The 12,590-nt window shown below is 40.9% G+C and overlaps 1 long non-coding RNA gene across 1 annotated transcript; it reads right to left on the bottom strand.

Annotated features, from left to right (window-relative positions):
* Positions 1-1,143: 1,143 nt before the first annotated feature.
* LOC134473614 (uncharacterized) lies at positions 1,144-5,306 on the bottom strand. Its single transcript, XR_010043964.1, has 2 exons — positions 3,190-5,306; positions 1,144-1,856 (listed from the first exon to the last, which is right to left on the bottom strand). It is a non-coding gene; the product is annotated as an uncharacterized LOC134473614 (long non-coding RNA).
* Positions 5,307-12,590: the final 7,284 nt, after the last annotated feature.

Raw genomic sequence — 12,590 nt, 5'->3', positions numbered from 1 at the left:
CTGGTGGGCATTAACAGTAGGGAATTATACAGTAGGCAGAGATTCAAAGATAAACATGTAGCCAAGAATGGTAATGCAGTCCTGTAACCCCAGCAACTTGGAGACTTGGGTGGGAGAATCACAAGTTGAAGGCCAGCATGGGCAAATTAGTGAGACTCCATCTCAAAGTAAATGATGATGATGATGATAGCTAGGGTTGTACCTCAGTGATACAGTGCCCCTGGGTCCAATTCCCAGGACAGCCAAAAAGAAAAAGACAAGAACATATAAAACTTTGCATCTCAAGAAAAAGACAGTTTTGCAGCAGAGAGAGATATACAAACAACAGCAATGCACTCTAAGTACTGTAGTTCTTAACTACAGAACTAAGAACTAATGGAAAAGCTACAAGGAAGGGACTAATCCACAGTGCCTATAGAAGGATTGCGAGACCTCAGCAGCAGAAGGGAGCAATGGCCACCTGTAAAGAAGCCACACTGACTCCATTTTGTCCTGCACACATCTGGTTGATGGCGTTTTGGTAGAAGGTGCAGACCTTCAAACATTCCCCCACCAAGGTAAAAACAGGAGGTCCTGTAAGGACAAGCAGCAAACAAATTACATAACCTAAGTATGCGCAATATGTTTCTTTGTTCTTTATTTCAATAACGGCTGCTGGTTTACACTGGCATGACCATCCCTTCCCTCAATCCAAAGGATCTCAGCAGCTGGCTGGAGCATATAAGCTACTGCTCTCCACACTTATAGTACCTCAGTGGGCTGCCATCAACTACCTTTTAGAAGCCATTTTAGGGACAGCTCAACTGATCTGAGACTCTGAGCAGCTGCAGGTTGGCTTCATCTCAGTCCTCGTAGTGTTGAAATCCCACAGTGGCTGGGTGAGGGAGAAATGCAGGAGGTGTCCAGGGTCAGTGAGCCAAAGTCAGCCTGGTGAGACACATCCAGTGTGTCCTGGGCTGAACAGTTCAGTCAGCTCCACAGCCAGAGGCTGGGATCAGCCTAACCTTCTGTGGAGTTGAAAACACCAGAATCAGCACTCAGCCCTGATCCTATTGATATAGGGAATGAAATTCCCAGCCCACTATGTCCAGTGTGAGTTCATGTCCTCTAAAATCAAAGAATGCATTTTAGGAACCACAGAGGTTAAGAGTAGAATACATTTATTGAGAGAAAACAAGCTTCTGTCTGAGAGAGAGACAAAAGCGGGTTGCCAGGGACTCTATATTTTCCAGACAGTTCTAGGAAATCATGGCATACAAAGGGTTTAACATGGGGAAACTGGGTACTCACAAGGCAGATGGGCATAAGGTGGTACAAAACTAAGGCTAACCAATAAGATTAATAGTTCAGGTAAAATTGATTAAAGTGGGGACAAAACGGGAAGGGAATCACTTAGAATGCAGGAATTCTTAGAGAGCAGTGAATCTTCCCTAAAGGTTTGGAATGTCACTCCTTACTTCCTCAGCATGCTGGGGAACTCTTTAGAACTTCACTCCTTAGGATATGGATGTATTTGTATGGTCTTTTATCTTGAGGCTTGGCCCACAGCAGCAGGTGCTTGTCTTCCCCTTAGTTGCAAGGTATCTGAGCTTCTGCACTGGCTCCTTTGAGGACCTAGCCCTGTCTCACTTCCTGTAGTATTTCTAACTAACTCAGCTGCTTATAACAGTCCCCTCTCTGAAGAAGTAACAAGAACTGCCATGAGGGTGTCATGGGTGATGACCGATCTGGCTTCTTCAGGCTGAAGAGGGTTGTAGTGGTGACCAGCAGTCAGAGATACTTCTGCAGAGATCCTGTCTAGAGGCCCTCAATAGATACCAGGCATTTTCATCATGGGTAGGCATACAGCTCTAAGTCTGGAGGAGACAAAGACAAAGAAACAGTTGAGTATGTATGGGGCAAAGAATAAAACCAGTAGAACAATTATGAGTATAGGTAACAAAGATTTCCACCAATAGGAACTAGTAATAGATTTCCATAAGAAGGAGAAAGACAAGGTCCAGGAGTCTTAAGAACCTTACATATTGTTAACTTGGTATCTAATGTCTTGAATAGCTACTGAGATATTAGCAGAAGAGTCAGGAGTATATATACACAGCATTCAGTTTTTACAATGGCACAAATGCCTCTGTGTGCTGCTGTTAGAATGTCTAATGTCATCTGAGTTTGAAGGACAGCCTGTCTCATTATTTTTTTTTTTCCTTATTTAAGAGGGACCAGCAGCAGTGTCATTTAAGGCCCACTCGGTATAGTTAGTCAAGGCCTCAGTACATTGCATGATGTCTTCTAATCCTAGGGAAGGGATAAACACAGAGGCCAAATGATCATACCAGTGGAACACACTTCTGTACCTTCGATGTTGTACGTGGGTAAATTTGCCGGTTTTTCGACATTTTTGATACTCCTGCCTTGTAACCATGCAAATCCTAGTGTGCGTCTGCCTATCCATCCAGAGCCCAGGCAGGGCCACAGATAGGCTCCACAAGACCAATGAGTGCCATTCGGGGCTCCCCATTTGATTCCAGGGCCATTAAACCAGTCTGTTGCAAACCAGTCATTAGCCTGAAAAGTTACTTGTGTGTCCACATTGTTCAAGGGCTGTCCACCCCAGGTGGGTAGTGGCATTAGGCCAACCAGAATAAAAGTGGTGTTTTTGTTCCCAACATAAGGGGGATTTTCTACTGAGATATCCTATGGTGGGAGTTAATCATAGATACTCATCCCATATTTGAAAATAGCCATATTGATATCTATGGTTGTTGGCCCTTAGGATAGGACCTTTCTTTTTATTTACCAGGGGCCTTACAGGCCTGTAGAGAGGCTCCAGTGGCATTATAAGAAAAAAATCTGATTATGTCCAGGATCATTAGCAATGTAATTTACAGGATCATTAAGAATATAATATTCAGAGGCCATTTTATTACTATGCAATTGTGGGCTGAACTATGAATACTGAACTTCTTTGTTATCTCATTACTATAGTCCTGTAATTTATTCCAATCACATCCTTGAAGTGGAGACACCCACCAAGGAAGTCCTGATGTACTGGACAAGGGCAGTGAGCCACATATCCTGCAAGAGGTGTGTTGTAATGATTTTGCATATGCTTGTGCCCACATTAAAAAGGAGTTGCATCCTCCTTTCAGTGGTGAAGGGAACAGTAAAAGGGCTAATAGTAGCCTTACTTACCTGAAGTCTTTGTTTTCTTCTTGAAGAGGAATCTTAGGTCTTCTGTGCGTTCACAGGAGTATGTGGGTGGTTGTTCACATCCAGTGATAGTCTCAAGTTTCCAGGGTTTGTGTCAGGTGTGATGCATCCGAGTGTCCAGGCCTCTTGTCTTCAGCATGGAAGAAGTCGACAGGATCACAGTGTAAGGTCCTTCCCAATGGCTGATGAGGGAGGGGATTTTACCAGTACTAAATCTCCAGGGTGGAAGATAGGTTTTCCTTTCTCTGTAGGCTGAGCTTCTGTAAGCTCTTGAAGAGTTTGCTGGAATTTAGCCAATGAGGTGATGTCTTTTTATAAGGCATCTGTTTCTCTGACAAAGAGAAAATCATCAGTGAGGAAAGGGCATCCATAAGGCATTTCAAGCGGACTGAGGCCTAGGTTTTGAGGTGTATTTGTTATTTTGATAAGAGGTAAAGGTAGGATGAATCTGAACCCTGGTGGGGCCTTGGGCTGAGAGGGCAGTCTGACATCCAGTGGTCACGTCTGCAGTCAGGGCATGGCCCAGGGGGCTTTTGAGTGCAGTCCCTCTTAAGGTCACCTGGCTTGTGGCAGTGATGGCAGGTGAAAGTCATCGTTGAGCTATTCTTGGAGACCTGAGAATCAGACTTAGGGTCTGTTTCTCTTAATGCTGTGCAAAAGCAGCTGCTTTTTCTCAGTCTCTTTGTTTTCTCTCTTTGACCTTCCTCTCATCACAGTTATAAAATACTGAGGAGGCAACTTTTACTAAAGTATCAAGTGAGCTGGGGGTTTAGCTCAGTAGCAAAATCACTTGCCTGTCAAATGTGTGTTGTGTTTGATCCACAAACTCCAACACACACAAAATGAATGAATAAATAAAGTATCAAGTGGACTATCTGGAGGAAAAGCCATCTTTTGTAGCTTTTTTCTAATAGCTGAGGCTGACTGTGTAATAAACTTATCTTTAAGGATAATTTGTCCCTCTATTGAATCAGAATCTAAAGAAGTATGCTTTATCAATGCCTCTCATAATCCATCTAAGGAGGCAGAAAATTGTTCCTTCTTTTCTTATTGAATAACTGATAACTTAAAATAATTGAATGGTTTAGTTCTCACTCTTCTTCAGCCTTCAAGAACACATGTCTGGAAATGATTTCTAATCCAATCACTCACCTGGTTGTGGGCCCAGTAAGAGTCTTGCATAGGGACTGTTTGTGATCCAGTGGGAACACAGCTTTTGCAAACTCCAACTGCACTGTGTCGCTGGTCCAGGACAAAATAAATCAGTGCTGCTTTTTTAAAATAAAAACACATCTTGTCCATTTTTGAACTCGAGTTTGGGCTTTGGGGGCTCGTTTGTGGATTACAAGATTTAATGGCATATTTTTATTATTTTATTCTTGCACAAGTTAAATTTAAACTAGTTGCTAAAGTTATTTCCCTTTATCTTCTGGCCTTCTAAAATTGACAATATGGTATTCATATCCAAAGGCAATAGCAGCCTGTAATGCTGCGTGTCTCTCACTAGAAATGAATGTCTGATTTAAGAGTAACACTACATCTTTCCAATCTACTTAATATGCCTGAGTAAGTCCTCTAAGGACCTGAATGTACTTGTCAGGCTCATCTGAAAATTTCCCAAGATCTAATTTTATTTGTTTTAGGTCACCAAGAGAGAAAGGTACATGAATTCTGGAAGTTCCAGATCATCCATGTACTCCCTGCAAAGGATACTGCCCTTGAGGAGCTTGCTTAAACTCAGCTAAGGATGGGTATAGTCCTGGAAAGGCCTGGATTACAGCTGGCCTAGAAGCTTTATCCTTAAGGCTGGAAGGGCAGGTGGGGGAAACCTTAGGTTCAGTAAAAAAAGGGGGGGAGGATTTGATTAAGGCTATTTTGTCCTCAGGTTCTAAAGGTTCAGGAGGTGCAATTTTCGGCTCTTGGGTAGAAGATGCCTTAAGAGCCCAAGGTGCTGAGTTTTCCTGTTACTCACATTTACATTTAGAATATAAATAAGAAGTATTTCCCAATGCATAGAAAGTCTGAATGTAGGACAGCACTGACCTTTTCCCCTCCTTTTCATTGTATGTCTCTAGTTGTAAAAGAGGATCATAATTAATACTTACCTCTGTATTCCACTAAGGCTCTTGGGGGTAGGTAGGCCACACACTCATGCAGAGAAATACCAATTGGATCTTTTTCAACATGGAAGGCTCGAACATCTAGTGCCTAAGAATGTGTTCCAAAGGAGAATGGGCTTTGACATTTTGTTGTCCATGCCTATAATGTAAAAGCAAGGCATAAGTATGAAACCTTTTCTGTACCCAGGCATTGAACTAAGGACCGTTTGATGAGCTATGAGTGATATTGAGCTATCTAGTTATACATAAAATGAGTTAAAATAAGGTGTCCTTTTTTTTCCTGTTTGATAGATGTTCCCCACGTGTCTCTTGGGTTGAAACTGCTCCAGGGCAGGTGAATGCCTTCTGGAGAGAATGGACCATAGTTTCTGTCAGCCTATCTACCCTGGAACTGGCACACAATCCTATATTCCCAGATAGCTCATGAGCTTTGTTTCCATAAAGAATGTTTAGCGAAGGAAGCATGACTTTGTAAACATGTATTATAAGGGAGCATACATTAAAAGGTGAGTTGGTGGTAGAGTACTTTTCAGGTTTTTTAGAGTAACTCTCCTCTAGAGATAGATAGAACAACTGACTGGAGGAGCATTACTCCTTAATCTGGGCAAAAGAGTCTCCAGACATTTGTCTCTCACTTAATTATCTAGGTAACCTTTCTTAGTAACAGGACAAGGCTATACTTCATTTAAATTTCTGTATCTTTGAAGCTCACAGGTTAAATTTATAAATTATCATCTAGCAGTCACATTTTAAGTTAGAAAGAGGCACATCAGTCTTCTAGTCACACAGAAAATCCTAGTTACTTTTTTTTTAAATTTTATTTAAGGAGAAAAGAGAAAAAAACAGTGAAAGGGTACAAGTTATACAGATTTACAGAAAAAAAATGAACAGTAGGAAATCACTAGTTAATGGATTACATATTGCCATCTTAGAAATAATTGTTAAAGTCACAAAATTAAAGCTTGTAGAGTGGACATTCCAACAATGATACTGCAAACAGTTCTGTTCAATGATTTAAAACTCTGTGATATCATTTTCTAACTTATACACTTAAATATACATGCAGTTATATAGTTTAGAGCACTTTCTTTTCCTCTCTTTTGTACAATGACTATTACACATTTTGGGTTTCATTGCTCCCACGGTTCTTATTGCTTTTTTGGAAGAGAGTAAAACCAAATGTGACATAACAGAACAGAATCGGTCAAGTCAAAAGGGTGGACATAATAGATAATGTAAAAACATAATACACGGTGATCAACAGTGGTTACCATAATGCCTCCAGCTATCTCTAATTGAATTGCCTATATCATTAGTTATAATACAATTGAACAAAACAGTAAAGAACAAAACCGACAAAAGCAAACCATTGGAGACTTTGTAGGTCTTCAAAAGTAGATAAAAGTCAACGAGAATGGGCGTCATAATGAATCTCATTATCTTCACAGCTGATGCCTAAACGTTCGAACCTGATAATATCCAGCAAAACAGAATAGGGGAACATCAGTCAAAAACAAGATGGTGAGAGTAATACAAGGCTTCAAATTGAGATAATAGAAAGTCAAAGTGGGTTACTATAATATATCCTGCTATTTTTCCCTTTAATTAAATGAATAAAAATAAAAGAGTAAATAATGGAGTGGAGATTGGGATAAAAAAGGGCATAACAGCGAAACAGCGCAGATCAAAACATAAACATTTAAGCAGAATAGTGTTTCACCACCAGATAATTCCAACCCAAAGTAATTACCATATTGACTCTTTCCTTGAAGTCCTTGAGTACAACTTCGTATACGGTAGCATTAAGTTTATCAAAACAATGTAAAACCATTTAAGAGAATGACAGCATTACAGAGTATTTAGAATCGACTAACAGAAAATGAACAATGGTTTCTGTATAATCTCCTTGTCTTTAAAAGGTTTTTGCTTATACTATCGTACATAATAAACTCCAATAAGATACAACCTATTTAGACCATTGGAGACAGAAGAACAAAAGCTAGATGAGACTTTAAAACAAGATGATACTAAATCAGTATTACCTATTAAGATGTCATTTTCTCCAAAATAGCTGTTCCTATCATCCAATCTTCTCTGTCTCATTTCTGTTGAGCTCTTATTCTGTCAGTAGCTGTCAGTTTGTCTTCTTCATTTTGTTCTCTGCTCCATTCGTTGTGGCCTCCCCACCACTATTTCTGGGTTCTTTGTATTTTTTTTTTTTTAGAATATCCTGCAATACTTTCTATAGAGTTGAATTGGTGGTTGCAAATTCCCCCAGTTCCTCTTTATCCTGGAAGCACCTTGTTTTTCCATCAATTTCCAGGGACAGTTGTGCAGGATATCTCAATCTTGGCTGGAGATTATTATCTTTAAAAGTTTGAATTGTTTCCCCCCACGCTCTTCATGATTTGATGGTTTGTGCAGAGAAATCTGCTGTAATTCTGATGGGTGTTCCCTTGTAAGTGGTCTGTTTCTTGTCTCTGACAGCTTTTAATATTCTGTTCTTTTATTGAATTTCTGGAATTTTTATTATATGCCTGGGTGTTGCTCTGTTTGGGTTGTAGGTAGCTGGGGTCCTGTATGCCTCATACATCTGAGTATCTTTACCTTTTGCTAAATTAGGAAAATTCTCCTGGATTATTTCTGTGAGTAGCTTTTGTAGTTCACTTGTTTGTGTCCCTACTTCTTCTTTTATGTTCTTAACCCTTAAGTTATGGATCCTCTTATCATCTTCTTGTCTTTCTATTATTGCTGTTTGTTTCTTTGTTATTTTTAAGAAGTTTTTCATTTCATTCTCCCATATTACAAGCATGCCCTCCAGTTCAGATAGTCTGTCCTTAGTTTCCTTCAAGCTGTTATGCCAGTCTTGGATAGACTTCTTAGTTTCTTGATAGTCCCTTTGAACCTGCTTCACATACTCTATGCTTTCTCTGTTTTCTCCATCAAACAATTCTCCCCTCTTTTTCTGTTCTTCCATTCCACCATCTGTTTTTTCCAGGGTGGTGCTTAGCATTTCTCTAACTATTCTGCATACTTCTAGCTTCAGGTCGTTGATAACTTCATTCCTGAATTGGTCTATGAGGCTCTCTATATGGCGCTTTATGTCTATTGGTGCGGTGTCCGCTATTGCCTGTTTCTCAGAATTGGGGGCCGAGGAGCCGTTCTTGTTGCTGCCTTTTCCCATATTTTCTGTTCCTTATATATGCAAGTTTACCCAGGAGGCCCAGCTTCCCTCCCTGTCAGCCACAGCCTGATCGAATTGTGCTGACTAGGTGTTCCCACCCAACGCAGTGCACCAGGGAGTTACGGACTAGGCAGCCTACATGGGAGTCGCCCCTCCGGGCCACCGTCAGGCTCTGGGATCTGGGTTGGGCCAGCCTACCTAGTCCGCCAGCAGCGTCACGCAGGCCAGGCACTTTTCACCAATCCCGTCCGAGAGGGGAATGTGTGGCTGGAGTCACCACCGCGCCCTGCTCCCGCAGGACTGCCTGGGCCCAGAAAGTCCTCCACTGGAGTCAAACTGTGGTAGAGTGTCAGTTTCTCTCACTCACCTCACCACAAGTCAGTGTACGCCTCCCTGGCCATCCTGTTTTCGACTCCGTTCACAGACTCCCGTTCTCAGAGCTTCTGCGTGTCTCTGTCCTTGCCGAGCCGATGTAGAGGCAGTCAGCCGCAGTGCGCCAGGAAACCAAAATCATGGCTTCCTTTGGCGCGGGGTCTAGACTCCACACCGAGGCTTTTCTGTTCCTGTTTTAGCACCAGGACTGCATTCCAAGTTGGTTTCTCTCAGCCCAGTTTGTTCCTGAGTCAGCAGAGCATATCTCTACCGGCTTATGTCTCCTTAGTCCGCACCATTCCTGACTTCTGAACCAAGCCTTTCAGAGAGCCTCCGTAGTATCTGCTATCTGTCCACCATGTTGTCCCGGAAGTCCTACTTTTTAAAAAATTTTATTTAAAGACAAAAGAAAAAACTTTTATTTAAAGAGAAAAGAAAAAACAGAAAAAGAGTACAATTAATACAGAATTTCAAAAAAATAGAAATCACTAGTTAATAGATTACATATTGTCATCTTATAAATAATTGTTCAAGTCTATTTAGTTTTAATTAACATAGGTAAATCATTTCCCTACTAGCTGCTATGGAATGTAAGCAATCATTGCAAACTACCTCAGTATAATCTCTGAAGGGATGGGTAGTCTAAGTGATCTAAAGATCTATTGAAAAGTTTAGAATGTTTTTAGTCTACTAGCAGAGAAATAAGGATAATAGAAAAGGGGAGATTTTAAGTGGTCATGAGCAAATGTCCTTTGAGGAAATGTTGGGTGCCAACCAGGGTGTTGCTCTGGCCAGGAACCCTCAGTTCTCAGTTTCTATTGCCTCAGATAACCAGAAATCAGTCTCCAAAAAGGAATCCAGCTGCCTGTCTGGTCAACATTCTGTTGAATCCATTGGCCACTGGCTTCAATGGGGATTCACCTAACAGATGCTGGGGAAAGCTAGCCTCTGATTTTGAGGGTGGCAGTTGCTGTAAGGATGATTAGCTGGCACAGTGACCACTGTGTGTCAAAATTCTATAAGGGATAATTAAAAGACTGCAAGATCATTACCTACACATTTATCAATTTATAATAAAGGTTTTTAAGTCCATAATTTGAGAGGTTGGAAAGCCTCCTTATTCTAAATAGGTTTACGTCCCCTATGTGTGCTGCTTTTAAGGATAGCTGCTTCCATTGCCCCATGGAAACTGGTTCTCCCCACTGTGTCTCAGGTTTAATTTCCAAAGGAGATTTGCCCAGAACACTGAGCTGGGACATGGCTCTCATGTGTATTCTCCTGAATAGGCACAATTCTGATGTCTCATCTGACCCAGAGATGGGGTATGTGTCCCTCATCTAAGATGACTTCCCTGTTCTTGGCATTAGCAAATGCTCATTTTCTATGGGCTTAACTCAAAAGGAAAAGGTTGGAATAATCTAGAGTTTTTCCCACTTTTATATGCCTTTATTAGGAAAATGTCAAGTGGCAAGAGAGTAAGAGGTAAAGTGAAACAAAGGAAACAGAACAGGCTTGACATTCCTCTGGAGTATAAAGGAGGAGCAGAGCCAGTCTGTCTCAGTGAAACCTGTGCTCCAAATCCGGAAGCATGGCCACCAGCCTAGTGCTTCTTAAATGGTGGAACGAGTCCCATGTTTTATTGCAGGCATGTATGTTTTCTAAGTCTGAACTAGATTTCATTTAAGAAAACCATTTAACAGAAATTTATATTAAAGACTATTCAGGGTGTTCTATTATTATCTGTGGTGCTATTGTCTAAATATAGTTAAGCAAGGAATACCAGTAACTTTAGCAACTAATATAACATGTGAAAGAATAAAATAATAAAAATATGCCATTAAATCTTGTAATCCACAAACAAGCCCCCCAAAGCCTAAACTCAAGTTCAAAAATGGGCAAGACATGTTTTTATTTTCAAAAAGCAGCGCTGATTTATTTTATCCTGGGCCCTGTAACACAGTGCAGTTGGAATTTGCAAAAGCTGTGTGTCCTCCTTAAAGCTTTCTAGCCTCTTGTAGAGAGCAGAGTTTACAAAGTAAAGGGCTATGGGGGTGGATCAGGAAATCTGCTAAGGAAATGTTTTCCTTAGCAGAGGACAGAGTAGTCTAGCATTAGTTAATTCTTTGTCAGCTTATTTTAGCACCACATCTGTTATTAGTAGAGGGCAACGATGTTTAACATATTAATTAGGTTAGGTTCCCGGGATTTACAATTTTTTACAGACAGGAGCATTGATTAACATATCAGTTAGGTCACCCAGAGGGGGGAAAATGTATACAAAACAGTAGGCGGCGTTACAGGTACTTTGGCATAATACAAACGTAACAGAGCTCTTTTTGCTAGTGTACAGCATTCCCCACTGATTTTAGTCAGTGCACCAAATCATTGGCTCATGGGTTTTCAGACATAGGTACCTGTTTATAACCTTGCGTCTTTAAAATCATAAGCTGTATAATTTGAACCTGATCTTTGACATAGTTTTCCAATCTGAGTATAATACAAGGCCCAATAGGAAGATTAACAAATTTCTTGCAGCTGTCATTATTAAAGCTGTTAACCAAAAGGAGAAAGAAAACCAACATTTAAATTCACTGTTTTGTCACATAATTAACAATTTTTTTACAAGCCAGATAGAGGTTTCCTTGGGGTTTCTATAAGGGAGAACACAAGATTATTAGTTACATTTGGCAGTCTTGAGCTTTAAAGAGTCCTTGGAGGGAATGACAGTCCACTTATCTGTAGGTTGATCGCCTTTGGAAGCCAGGACCTGCTTGAAGTGGGAATGATGCATCGAGGCAGGCTTTCTGGCTACTTTGATAGCAGTTGGAGTGCTGAGGACTACAATGTAGGGACCTTTTCAATGGCTCAAGAGATCCACGGTGAAGCCTCTTGATGAGCACAGGTGACTCAGGCTCTACAGAAGGGTGTTTGTTCTCTCAGTGGGCTGCAGGTGGAGGATGTTGTTGTCAAAATAACCAGTGGGTGGAAGTCAGAACTAGCTAAAGAGTTTGGGGAGACTTAATAAGATCTTGATTAGCTAAATCAGCTAATTTTTCCTCAAAAATCTTAGGTATAAGAGGAGTTCTCTCATATAAAGCCTCAAAAGGGGAAATACCAGTAACATAGAGGGTACACTGTGCATACAAGAGGTCAAAAAAGGAAGGAGACTCCCCAGTTCTCACCAGTTTCTAAGGCCATTAGTAATTACCATCTTTAATGTCTGGTTTATCTTTTCTACTTGTCTTCAACTTTGGAGGCAGTAAGCACAATGGAGTTTCCAATTGATCTGCAAGGCTTTGGTTAGTTTTTGAGTTATCTGGGCCATAAAAACCGGCCCATTGTAAGGCCCCATTGATAAGGGGAGGCCAAATTGTGGGACAACCTCATGTAAGAGTTTTTTGACTACTATCAGAGCTGACTCAGATTTTGTAGAAAAAGCTTTTACCCATCCAGTGAAAGTATCAACCATTATAAGTGAATACTCATATCATTGAAGTCCAGGCTTCCCCACTTCTGTAAAGTCTACCTTCCAGTGTTCTCTAGGCATAGTCCCACTTAGTGAGTGGCTGCTTTGGGTTCACCAAATGGCACTGAGGGCATCTGAGACTCACAGACTGGGCAAGCTTTGATATTAGCCCCCAAATGCAAGTCTTTTCAAGTGCAAATAGGCTCTGACAAAGTAGGTGGGAATGCAGTGATGTCAGGGC

The sequence above is a fragment of the Cavia porcellus genome, unplaced genomic scaffold, assembly GCF_034190915.1.
Source record: "Cavia porcellus strain 051 isolate PalLab524CR breed Dunkin Hartley unplaced genomic scaffold, mCavPor4.1 scaffold_27, whole genome shotgun sequence".
NCBI classification, from domain to species: Eukaryota; Metazoa; Chordata; class Mammalia; order Rodentia; family Caviidae; genus Cavia; species Cavia porcellus.
This window is presented reverse-complemented; position numbering and strand designations above follow the sequence as displayed.